The sequence below is a fragment of the Urocitellus parryii genome, chromosome 4, assembly GCF_045843805.1.
Source record: "Urocitellus parryii isolate mUroPar1 chromosome 4, mUroPar1.hap1, whole genome shotgun sequence".
Lineage (NCBI taxonomy): Eukaryota > Metazoa > Chordata > Mammalia > Rodentia > Sciuridae > Urocitellus > Urocitellus parryii.
In genome coordinates, this window is record NC_135534.1 from 192,046,695 (window position 1) to 192,059,769 (window position 13,075).

Below are 13,075 nucleotides of genomic sequence, written 5' to 3' on the forward strand. Positions count from 1 at the left end.
AGGCTATTTCTGGACACAGAGCTCCCCGAGGGAACAGTGTGGCCCAGGAAAGGCCAACTTCTCAGGACGGGGTAAGCACAGGAATGACTCCTCAGCTCGGCTGCTGCCCCAGCTCGGGGACAGGGCCCCACGGCTTCTCCTTCCTCCTCTCTGTCCCCAGTGCGCAGCCCCAGAATTTCTTCCCTGTCACCCCTCAGGTCGCCCCTCGGCCCCATCATCTCCACCACGTAAGATGTCCCCACTCCGCCCGCCCGGCTGGACACGTGACATCTTCTCTGCCTCCCCTGCTTCCTGTCACAGGTGAACTTCTTTCAAATGATAAAACCGAAGCTCAGCAGCTGGAGCTGGGGCTGGGGCTCAGGGGTGGAGCGCTTGCCTGGCACATGTGAGGCACTGGGTTCCATGCTCAGCACCTCATGGAAATAAGTGAACAAAATATCTAAAAACCCGGAAGCTCAGCAGAGAATAGTGATGTGTCCAAGATCACCCAGCTGGTCAGTGCCCAGGCACAATTTGTGACCATCAGTCCTGGCCCAGTGGGCTACTGATTTTTATTTTTGATCACACAACCCATCAGTAAGAATATATTTTTCTTATGACTTCCCGTATATAACCTTGTGCCAATATACTACATGTATTAGATGAAATATCTCCAAAAGCGGATTTTCAGAAAGTTCAATAGAAAATAAATGTTTGAACAGACATGCTAGTCCTCCTGTTCCCATGCCTTCGGCAGGAACTGTGGGCCTCCGGGATTCCTTGGCAGTGACCTTGACCTTGAGTGTGTGTGAGGATCCTCTGGGCATGCGGATGCCTGGGTCCAACTGCAGAGGGCCTGGCTCTGCCTGGGGATGGCCAGGAACTGCACCTAGCCAGGCCTGGGCAGGGCCCACCCTCGGAAGCTCGCTGGCCTTTCCTGGTTTCCGCCACACACAGGAACAGGGGCAGCAGGTGCTGCCCACTACCTGCTGCTTCTCCCTCTGAGCCCCCTGTGAATCTCACTGTCACCAGGAAATGCAGCACATCAGAGGCAGCTGCTGTCGCTGGCTGAGTGGAAGCTGACCCCAGGAGGACCAGCCCTGTCAGGACTCAGGCCCCCAGGACTGGACCTTCAGGCTCAGGGTCCCCAGGTGCTCTGGAGAGACCACCCCTCTTTCTGCAAATCTGCTCCCCGTCTCCATGTCTCCACGTCACCTCCTCAACCTTCCACAGACCCCTGTGATCTTTCAGTTGAAAGATCAGCCCAGGAAGGGGCCCGGGGAGGCGTGTGGTTTTTTGACTTTTTAAAGGGCCTTTTTCTAACCCTGCCTAGAGCAGCCTGACCAATCACAGAGGCCTCTGTGTGCACCAAGAGGAACATCCTGTCTTCTGGATGACTCAGTCACTGCAGAAATCTCACTGTGACCAGGGGACGCAGCACGTCAGAGGCCGCTACGGTGGCTGGCTGCAGGTTTGCACCTGCCCCTCAGGCCCCTGCATCTGTGAGCCTTCCCTGGGCAAGGCCTGTGTCCACCACGCCAGACACAGCCCTCAGTGCCACTGAGCCCAGCACCCACCAGTCAGCTAGTCAGTCAACAAGCACACAGCAGTGCCCATCATGTGCTGCCCAGTGGGCATCAGGTGCCCGTGCGGCTGCCACTCTTGGCATGCGTCTGGGCTGAAACTGTCCTCACTGTCACACAGAAAGCACCACGCCCTGGCTGCTGCCCAGAGGGCATGGTCTTGCTGGGCAGGCAGGGAGGCAGGGGTAGGGCTAAGGACAGCCTCAGGTCCTGAGGGCCTCAGAACTGTCACCCCGCCCTGGGGTCCCATTTCAAAGGACCAAAGATCCATACTGAGCGCCCGGTGGGTACCAATCAATTAAGAAAAAAAAATCCTGGGACTTCCTACCTCCTGGAGGCCAGGCACTACTAAAGACACAAGGAGCGGGGCGCGGTGCCCATGCCTGTCACCTTAGTGGCCCAGGAGGCTGAGGCAGGAGGATCGCAAGTTCAAAGCCAGCCTCAGCAAAAGTGAGGCCCTAAGCAACTCGGCGAGACCCTGTCTCTGAATAAAATGGGGCTCCGTGGTCAAGTGCCCCTGAGTTCCATCCCCAGTACCCCCCCACCCTGCCTCTGCCAAAAAGACACACAAGGAATACAGAAAAGAGTAGAAGCTTTCCAAAATTTCACACAGGACAGGAAGGGGACAATACAGAAGGGTCACTGATGGAGGAAGCTTTGGGGTGGGCTTCAGGGACAAAGCAGATTGAGGGGAGAGCGAGGAAAGGCATTCTGGGCAGAGGGAACAGCACAGGCAAAGGCATGGGGTCCAAAGCATGAGCTGAACTTGAGAACTAGAGGCAGGGTCCTCAGGAGACAGACGAAGGCAGGGAGCAGCAGACAGCCTTCAGGGGGGCATGGTGGGGTGGCTGCTCTTCCTGCCAAACCTGAGCTAGAAGCCGACCCTAGGAGGACCAGCCCTGTTAGGACTAAGGCCCCCAAGGACTGGGCCTTCAGACTCAGGGTCCCAGGTGCCCTGGAGAGACCACCCACTTTCTGCAAATCTGCTCCCCATCTCCATGTCACCTCCTTAACCTCCCACGGACCCCTGTGATCTTCCAGTTGAAAGATCACAGGTCAGATTCTTCTTCCCCACCACCCACACAGAGGGGCTCTCAGCCATTCCAAAACTGAGTCCCCCCCCCCCCGGCTCGGTGGCTCGTGCCATCTGACTCCAGGACGCTCCTGTGCATATGCCCATCCACGCCTCGTACCCTCTGAAGCCCCTTCCCATCCAGCCAGGGACAGCCCCTGCTCTCGCCCCACCCTGACTCCTCCCACGTAAGGAAACAGAGGCGCAGACAAGCAGCAGGCCGTGGCGAGACTCACAGCCTGTGCCAGGGCGCTCTGGCGCGAGGACTGGGGAACGGCGGCCACCAGACTTGTGGGGGAGCAGGAGGAAGGGGAAGGAAGACTCCCCGGCCCAGCCCCATAGCCAGCAGCTGGGTCCTGCAAGAGACCTGGCCACGGAGCTCAGCAGCCCGGTCAGTGGGCAAGCACAGACCACTGCTCTCCAGGGCTGGCCTCGGGCTGCGCAGAAGCTGGTCCTCAAAGAAGTACCGGCCACCGCCTCTGAACACACCCACTGCCCCAGAGCCCTGGAGCAGCAGGGCTGCGGAGAAAGAGGAAGGGGCCCTGGTGTCGGGGACTCTGCCCTCACCACCCCTGGGCTCTCTGCCCGCCCTTATGTGGCAGAAAGGGCCACTCCTGGGGGGACCCCGCTGCCTCTGGCTGCTCCCCACCCTGCGTGTCTGAGGCCCCTTGGTGACCCAGAGTACCAACTCGGCATGTGCAGGAGGGGACGCCCAGGCACGGAGGGAGAGCACCATCCAGGTTCACTGGACACGGGATCCAGGCTGGGCCTGGACTCTTGCACCCCGAGCCAGAGGAAAGCCCTCAAGTCCACCCTCGCCTGGCCCGGCCCCCCTAAGCCCGGGAGAAGTGGTAACAGCTGCTGCAGCGCAACTTCCTGGCTGGGCTGGTCCGGGCGGCTGTCCTGGAGTCTGCTGGCGGGTCCAGGGAAGCTGTCCTTCCCACCAGCCCTCCCTCCTTACCTCGCTGGGGATCCACCGTCCTGCAGCTGGGGCTCAGAGGACCTGCCTGGGAGGCCTTTGTTGCAGGGAGCCCCCTGCTCCGTCGCGCCCTCACCAGCCTCTGCCAGGCAGCCCAAGCTGCTCACAGACAGCATCTCTCCCCACCTCTCCCCGCCCCGCGCAGCTGAGGCCACCGCCTGCCTGCCTCCCTCGGCAGGAAGCGCCTGCCTGATTTCCTACAAGTGTTTGTCAGAAGGAGGGGTTCGCGGTGCAGAGTGAGAGCCCAGGCGCTTAACCCCTTGCAGTTCAACCGCGGGTCTGCGCTGCCCCGGAGAGGTGCTCACCGGATCTTCTGATGTCACGGGCTTGGGACCATCTTACACACTAGCCTCCAGGTACAGACTGGGAGACTGGGGCCCAGAGAAGTTTAGAGGCTTGGCCAAGGTCACACAGCTGCCAGGGAGGAGGCCTGAAGCCTCTATCCTCTGCTTGCTTCTTCCGTGGCTCCTTTCCTCCCGTGACCCCTTTCTTCCCGTGACCTTGGCCGACTGTACAGTGGGGGCTTAGATTGGATGCTCCCTGGGGACCTTCCAGCTCCAATACTGTTTTCCAAATGACAACGGGATCCAGGCTGGGCCTGGACACTCCTCAGGGGGGCGTGAGACTCCTCACCTCCGCCACAGCCTCACCCTAAAGTGGCCACAGCCACCATGGAGGTAGGGACCTGGCTGAGCTGGTGGATTTCCCTGTTGTAAGTGCCCCTGGGGGGCTCCCCAGTGGTCCAGGCACAGATTTATCCAGTGGCCCTGCCATCCTTCCCCAGGCAGCCCAGCGGGCGCCCCCTGAGCGCGCCAGGTGCCGGGTGTATGGCACACACAGTGCAGGTGGAGCACTGCCCCGCTGCCCTGGGGACACACAGCCAAGAAGCTAGAGAGGTGTGCAGGGGACAGAGTGGGGAGGCGCAGGGTGACCAGTTCTGACACCGGGGCTCACCCCTGAGCAACAGAGTCTGCCTCTGGTCACCCATAACTTCCAAGGTCCAGGTGGCAGGGACTTGTCCTGTGGAAAACCCGGGGACAAAGAGCAGCAGGTTGGGGAGGAGGCCTGGGACGGGCAGGAAGGGCTGTAAGAGCCACAGGGGTGGAAGTCGGAGCACGCTGCAGGAGGGCCACGGAGAGCCTGGGCCACGGGGAGCCGGGTTGGGGGGGCTGGCCCGAGGCCAGCGGGGCCAGCCAGGGGGTCAGGAGCCACGGTGGAGAGGGACACGGGGTCAGTGGAGAGGGGCAGGGCTGGTCCACGGTGCCAGCTCCCAGTGCTGCCCCACCCTCTATCCAGAGAGAAACCAGCAGAACAGCCCTCACAGCTGTCCCAAAGCCTCCAGGTGACAGACAGTGGTGTCCCCATTGGAGAGAAGGCAATCCCCACCTGCGCCCAAGTCCCAGCCCCACTTCCTACTGGCTGTGACCTCTGACCTTCTTTAAGCCTAATCTCTGGCCTGTAAAGCAGGGCTAGGAGTAGCCACCATAGAGCTGAGGCGACACCCGCCGAGTGCAGGGCAGGGGACCCAGAGCAGCTCAGCCCGAGTTCAGTGAGCTCACTACCATTGCGGCCAGTGCTGCTGAGGCCCAGGGCTCCAGTGCCCTCCAAGGGCTGGGCGGGATGGCCTCTCCTCCAGCCTGGCACACCGTCCCCAGCAGTGAGTGTCTGCTGAGGGGGGCTGGGGTCGGTCAGTGGTGTGCGTGGCAGAGCCGGGCTGCACAGGCCCCTCTCCCAGCCCGCGCCATGGCTCCTCTGCCTCTCACCCACATCTGGCTGGCGGGCTCCAGGCCCAGCCCCAGCCCACCATGGAGCTGAGCCAAACCCTGAGGAGGCCCCTGTGGGCCATTGTGAGGGAGGCGGGCTCCCCGACTGCTGCCAATCACCCACCATCCCCCCTGCTCATTAATGCGGCAGCCCTGCCAGCCAGGCCAGGTGGCTCCTCCGGCAGGGCCCACCCCCGAGGCCCCTGGATCAGCCAAGCCCCTCTCAGGGGCAGCCTTAGCACTGGGGTGCAGGCTCTTAGAACCCCAAGCCTTGCTGTCCCTCGTCCCTGCCCTTGCTCACGCAGCCTAGGGCACACCCAGGACACGGGAAGCCGCAGCTGCTGACCCACTGAGCCCTGGACAGCGAACCTCACACCTTGTCCTCAGGCCCGGGGATGCGGGGCAGCCACGGGGCTTCACTGCCTCCTGGGGAAGCTGGGGTGGCAACCCCTGACCTGCTGTGCTGCTCTGTCTCCGGCCCCTCCCAGGCCTGCAGCCTCCCCCTGCCCTGGGAAGCCCCCACCCCCAGTTCACCCACCCTCTTGCCGAGTTGCTGAACTGACCCCAGTAGTTAAAATCCACAGGGAGTCAGGTGAGGGTTTCAGGAGTGTCCTGGAAGTCCAGAGCCAACCCCACCTGGGAGAGCCAGGACAAGAGTCTTCCCTTCTTAGAACCAGGATTTAGAGATTCTCTCTGAGGCCATCGGAGATTATCTTCTAACTCTAAACCTCCGGGGTTCTTCGATCTATTTGCCCCACGGGCAGCACTGCCATGCCGGTGGGCAGCCGCAAGGGCCCAGGGCCTGTGGGCAAATGGAAACTGCAGGTTTCCCTCTGGAAGCTGTGTGGCCTCAGGAAAGTCACTTAACCACACTGAACCCCAGATTCCTTTATCTGTAAAATGGATACTGACTTTCCATGGTTCTGAGGGTGATATATGAGGTCATGGGCCTACGGTTGTTGGCCAAGTGCTCACAGCAACTGCTCACAAACGATGCCTTTGGTCTTGGTGAAACACTCATGTGGCTTGGTTTTGAATCCCATATGCTAAAAGGCATAGCCCACCCTCCCAAGGGGAGGGAAACGCTGCCATCTCCTGGTGCCCCCAAACTAGTCCTGGGGGCCAGTGACCCAGCTAGAAATGATGTCCCCACCCTGAGTAGTTCAAGAAGGGAGGAAACAGGCCTCCCTTGGCTAACTGAGGTGCAGGTCACAAGGAGGGTAGGCGCCCGTGTGCACCACAATCAATGCTTTTCAAGAAATCAAACCAAAAAAGTGCATATACCAGGATGCACTGCTAACAGCGAGGCTTCAATACCTTGTTAATACTCCTACGTGGACTTGTTTTCACTTCTCAGTCCTGGGCCAATCCAAGGTGGCAGATGTTTCACGGGTGAGGAGCCTGGACTTCAGCCAGGCTGTCCAGATCCAGAAAGTGCCGTCTCCATCACTTCATGACTAAGGCCTGCAGAGAGGAGAAGGTTAGAAACAACCTCAGTGTCCAACAAAAGGGGATCCATGAAATGAATTCTATTTCCACTCAAAGGGATACTCTGAGCCACCATGGGCATGCTACAGAGGAATAAAAATGGGGTGAAAAATCATGATGCGTTCAGCAAATGAGCTGGATATAAAGTGATACGTATCAAGTCTGAGTCCACTAAAGGAAAAGAAAGTACAGTAAAACATGGAAGAAGAGGGAGACAAGGAAAAAGGGAGAAAGAAAATGTTTACAGAGATTATCGGTAGGTGAGTTGTAGGGAAGTTCCCCTTTTCATTACGCATATTTTCTAAAACTAACAGTTGCTTGAACATAAGCATCAGATGAACATCTACTATGCTTGGAACAACCCCCCCCAACCCCCCGATCTTTCGAGACCTGGGGTGTGTTCCTCCTCAGTGTCCCCACCTACGGGGGCTGGGGAAAGGGAGGGCTCTGGCATCCCATGCCTCCCACGCCTCCTCCGTCCAGGGTCTCGTGCACACTCTATGCACACATGGCCACTACACAGCAAGCACATGGTCATGTGGAAATCACAGAAAGGAAAGGAGCAATCAGCTCCAGTCCCACCCACTCAGCATTCTGGAGCATGACGAGTTGTGTCATTGGCCCTTCCTAAGTAATCATGCATGTGATAGAGGGGAGAAGGCCGGAGAGGTTATATGACTGCCTGAAGTCACACAGCACACTAGGGGCAGAGCTGGTCTGTATCCACAAATAATTATCCTCCAGATTAATTCCTTATTTAAAGGGGCTGAGTGGAGCCCCTAGGACTCTGACTCCTCCCCCCAGTCCTTGGTCCTTGGCTGTGATCCCAGGACTCCAAGGAGACTGACACTTGGGCTCTCATGGCTTTGATCCCTCTCTCCCAAAATAGGGAGATGCTGGCACGGACCTGGGGTTGGTGTGGGAGCAGCTCTGGGGTCTCATTTGGCAACCACACTGGAGTCTGGCTGCACCTGGCAGGGGACAGCAGGGTCCAGAGGGGGCAGCAGGCGGGTGGGAGGAGGGTCCGGGCATCCGGGGCAGGATGACCTGGGTCCTGAGTGGGTGGTTCAGACCTCAGCTGGTTTGCTTCCAGACCTCTGATGGCCTCATCGGCACCCGAGGACGAGGCTTCCCTGGGGTGAGCAGAGACAGCAACAGGAGGATGTGATTCCACTCGGGGCACGGGGGCCCGCGTGGAGCAGGGCTGCCGTGAGCCTCTCCCAGCGCCCCCTGAGCTCAGCCTTCAATGCCTCACGCAGGCTGCTGGGTAACTCTCCTGGGACACCATCCTGGTCAGGCATTTCGCCTGTGAAAGACGACTGAGGGCTCCGGTCACCTGGAGGCTCAAGGCCAGTCATTCTGGCCTGGAGTCTGGGCTCACAGCAGTCTCTTCCTGGGCCAGGGGGCCACCACTGTGACTCACACTATGGACTGAGCCCCATGGCTCTCAGGCTGCCTGACCAAAGTACTCTGCTGTGGGGGTCAGGCCCCTGAACGGCCAGGAACCCCCAATCCCAGCCACTCTGTAGAAGCAGGGCTGGAGGTCCCCCTTAGGGCACTCTGCATACAGCTATTGAAAAACAAAAAAGGACAAGAAAAAGGCCCCTTGTGTTATTTACTGATTTCCCTAGTGTACATACCTCACCGTGGCCAATTTCAAGCAGCCAACATGAAATTACTGAACACAGCCCTGGGTAGAGGGGCACCATCAGCTTCCACACCCCTGCACATCCCAAAGTCAAGACAGGCTAACCCTAGAGAAGAGCTGCGTGACTTCAGACTTAACCTCTCTGAACCTCAGGCTTCTTGTCTGTAAAATGGGGGCAACAATTACATCTACTTCAAGGCAATATCACGAAATGAAATGTCAGAATCTAGTAGGGCTCTGTACTGGGCACTGGGGAATGACAGTGGGGACAAAACAGAGGCGAGCTCCCGCCTTCCTAGACCTCCTTGCAGTAGAACCCAGGCAGAGGCTAGAAGCCAGCACTCATTGTGGTCAGAAACATTGTCGTCACCGTCCCTTCCTTTCTCTGGGCTGACCTTGGAACGTGGGAGCAGAAGCTGTCCAGGATGCCAGATGCCACCCACTCCAGCCTTAGGAGGTGCTCAGGTAAGCCCTGCCCTGCCCTGCCCATCTCACAGAGGGGACAGCGAGGCTCTGGGAGCTGGAGGACCTGGCACTCAGGGGCCCTGTGGAGGCTTTAAACTCCCTCTTCCTCCTGCTCCCTCCTGGGGTGCACTGAAATGTCCGTGGCAAAGGGGTTCCCAAAACACCCTCCCAGCTGACAGCTCAGCCTGGTCCCGCCCCAGTCGCTGGAAATCCCAGCCCCTGCACCTCGGGAGGCGGAGTCTGCGGGACCGTGGGGGCTGATGAAATCCCCTGGAAACAGCCTCAATCACATGTTTCAAATGCAAACCAGCTGGCCTTTGGGAGGCGTGGGCACCTTCTTCCTCCCACGAAAGAGCAGAGACTGCCTGTGGGGATAAACCCGAACGCAGACCCCAGAACACCATAGGTTCCATCCCACTGACAGTAGGTAAACCAGACTTAGGGGCCCGCAGCCCCCGCCCCCAATCCACGGGCACCAATTATGTTTGCCTAACAAAAAAAGTCAAAAAGTGAAACCCACCAATTCCACAGGAGGCACCTGGAAAATTATTTTGGGAAGTCCCTGTCTGTATCTAATCTTAGCCCTTTATGCTTCATTTTCAGTCCATTCCTCCTTCTGATCTACAAGAACAGAAGAACAAAGTCTCTTTTCATTGCAGCTTCTTTTCTCAGCCCTAAAATAGCTTGGGCTTGCTATCAGCAACCCTCCTTTCCAACTTTCTCATTCAGAAGCAAAAGGTTTTTAAACCTGAGTAAGGATCTGCTCCACGCTGTCACTTCTTTCAACTAAAGCCTGGGAAAGGAGCATTGGAAAAGTCACGTCCAAGATCAACCCAGAAAGCAGGCTCTGGTTTTGCTAGCGGCAGGCGGCAGTCCCAGGACGCTTCCCCGCAGTGCGCCCTTGGGCAAGCTGGCCTCCTCTCTGGGCCTCCGTCCCCTGGTGTGTACCAAGAGATGACTGGCCTTAGTTCTGCTGTTCGTTCCGGCTCCTATCACTGTCCAGACTGCCCACTGCACGCTAGGCCTTGCTCTCCCTCCCTCCCCCTGCCAAAAAAAAGAGGAAAAGAAACTTGCATTAGGCGTCCGGGGAGGGAGCGCGGCTCGGAGCCGCCCGGCTGCGCGGGCCGTTGCCGGGTGAACCAACCTCGCACAAATCCCAGAACTGCAAAGCCCCACCTCCCCGGTCACCGCAGCGACCCGGGCCACGCCTCCGGCCCCCCCAGCCCGCGGCTCCCCGGGGACCCCTTCGCTCCCTGCGATCGGCCCAGCCGGGGGCAAACGGCCGACGCCCCCACTCTGCGGAGGTGGAGACTGAGGCCCGAGGGCGGAGACGCGTCCCCGGGACCGCGCCCATTCCCGGGGCCGCAGTCCGTCTCCGCCCGCGGCGCGCGGGGTTTCCACGTGGGGAAGACCCAAAGCAGCGCGGGCCCTGGGGAGGGAGCCCACCGCAGCGGTCCGGCCTCCTTCCCCTTGTCCAGGCCGAGAAACTAAGGCCCGCGAGGGGCCGCGCCCGGCAGGAAGCCCCCAGCTCCTCCCAGCGCCTCACCTGCTGGGACCCGCGCGGGAGGTTTCCTGGAGTTGAGCGGCAAACAAAGGCCTCCAATCCGCGCGCGGGGCCGGGCGCGGCGGGGCGGGGCGGCCGCCTCTTAGCTCCCTGCGGCCGACCCACGGCGGCGGGAGGCGGGGCCTGGGGCGGGGCCTCGTGAAGCTCCACCAATCACAGGGAGGCGGCGGCTGCGGCCCGCCCCCGGGGACTGGGACTCGGGGGACCCGGCTCGCGGCTCGGGACTGAAAAGCTCACTTCTGGTAGGCTGCTGCTTCCGACTGGAGTGCCCCGGGGAGTCCCCGAGGAGAATATCGCACGGAACCACCCGGAGGAAGAAATCACAAGCTTATGGCTGAAATAGACTGCTTAATAACTAGCAATAAACTTTCCTGGGCCAGAGAGGGACAATAACTGCCCGAGATCGAGATGGCGCAGTGACTTCAGGACAATACTGTCCCCCCAAAGCGCACCTTGAATAATGGCCGTATTACAGGGTGTCAAACTGAACTAGGCTCTTGTGCCACTTACTGCCACTGAACTGCCACAAATGTGACTCATAACCTTCAAGACTCTCCACCATCCCCTCCCCACCTTTGGCATCATGTATAAAGATGTCAGGGCCACAGGTCCATGGCCTGGGTGGACCTCTGACACCTCCTGCCTCCCGGGATTATTGGTCCTTTAAAAGACACCAGGGCAGCCAGGTGCGGTGGCCTATGCCTGTAATCCCACTGCTTGGGAGGCTGAGGCAGGATTGGGAATTCAAAGCCAGCCTCAGCAATGGGGAGACCCTGTCTCTAAATAAAATACAAAATAGGTCTGGGGATGTGACTTAGTGGTCAAGTGCCCCTGAGTTCAATCCCCAGTACCAAGGGGGATGGGACACCAGGGCAGGTGTTTGTCCTGGGGCTTTGTGTTGTGGAAAGAGCAGGCCTGGGCCTCAGGCCTGGGCCTCAGGCCTCCAAGTCCAAACCTGCCCTTCCTATCTGTGTGCCTTGAGCAATTTGATCTTTCCAAACCACCTGAAATGCAGCTTTTGGGTTTAGAGACCCACAGCAGGGAGAAACCCACACACCCAATGGATAGCAGCACTAGAGTCAGGCCCAGGAATTCTGGAGGGGTCTGTCCGTCTGTCCCCTGACGGTTGGAGCAAGTGAGGAGATGGTGGATTCAAGGCAGGGACATCACCACCGTGCTGGAGTTCACAGAGCAGGTCACATTGCTAACCAGTGACCTTGGAGCTCTCCATTCAGCGTAGGCACACCAGGGCTTGGGCCCCGGAAGTATAGCATTCACAAGGCCAGCGGCTCCTGGAATCCTCTCCCCAGGGCCGATGTTGGTCCAGAGATTGAGCCCCACATGGCATCCCACCTCCCCTGCAGGGAAGTGGCACTGTCCCCATTGTATCAGTGTCCTTCAGTTGCTGTGACAACTACCACTTTTGGTGACTCTGAACAGTATGCATTTGTTCTCTTACAAAGACAGGTCAGAAGTCCAAAGTCAGGACCACTGGGTGGGTTCTCTGCAGGGAGAAGCATCTGGCTTCTGGCTGCCCATGGCCACCAGCACCCCTTAGCGCCTGAGTCTGTCCTTCATCTTCAAAGGGTTCTGCTGCACCTGTTCCCCTCAGCCCAGCCCCTCTCCTCTTCTGCATCAAATGTCCCTCTGACTCCCTCCCACATCTGCAACTGCTGGCTGAGGTGCTGCTCCCAGGTTCCAGGAGTGGGGATCTAGTTCTTTGGGGGGGAGGGGTCTATTATTCAGCCCACCCTATATGTTATAGGATCCTCGGGGCTCAGGTGAAATCACTTGACTGTGACCATGGGGTTGGCCCCCCTGCAGTGGGACAGGGCTATTACCTGCAGTGTAACAGACCCTGTGGGAGGGAAAGGGCAAACAAGGCCCCTTGAAAGGGCTGGAGCCTTAGGGGCTTTGGCCTTAGGTGGTTTGCCCAGCCGGAAAGGGAACGGGGACAGCTAAGTAGGATTTTGAACAAGACCCTGGAACCAGTGCCCCATAACTACCCCACCACCACCCGGAGCTCTGGACAAAGGGCTGGGCAAAGGTAGGACTTCTTACACCTTTCCTTCACCAGACAGTTCCTGGACAGGAGGAAATGGGCACTGGGGCTGGCCCTGAGCCCCTACACCGTTTCCTTCATCCTCCCCAAAGTGAGCCTCTAACACCCACTGCCCTTGACTGCTGAACTGCTGGGCCCGAGCAGGCAGGAGACAGCAGAGGTGACTGGGTGTTCACCGTCTCGCCCAAGGACCGGCAGGCACAGAAGCCCAGCCCTGCCTTGAGTGGCTACCACTGCAGGTCTCCCTTACACTCCAGGGTCCCAGTGGGTAAGGTGGAAGCTGCCCTCTGGGGACTGAAATGTCCAATCCCCTGGCTTCCTGTTGTCCCTGTCCGGCTTCCCCTGGGAGCAGCTCCCTAATGAATCACTTGCATGTAAACCCTGGGCTGAGTCAGCTTCCGGGGGAGCCGACCTGCAGCCAGAAATCCGTGCTTGCTGGGTTCTGCATCATGCTATGCCTGTTTTACTCTAA

At 59.0% G+C, this 13,075-nt stretch overlaps 1 protein-coding gene across 1 annotated transcript in view; it reads right to left on the bottom strand.

The window, feature by feature from the left end:
* Window positions 1-3,683, bottom strand: part of Akna (AT-hook transcription factor) — a 37,382-nt gene extending 33,699 nt beyond the window's left edge. The window contains exon 1 of the mRNA XM_026393313.2: window positions 3,596-3,683. The gene's annotated coding sequence lies outside the window, so the exon portion shown is untranslated. The remainder of the gene's footprint in view (window positions 1-3,595) is intronic.
* Between the last annotated feature and the right edge of the window lie 9,392 nt (window positions 3,684-13,075).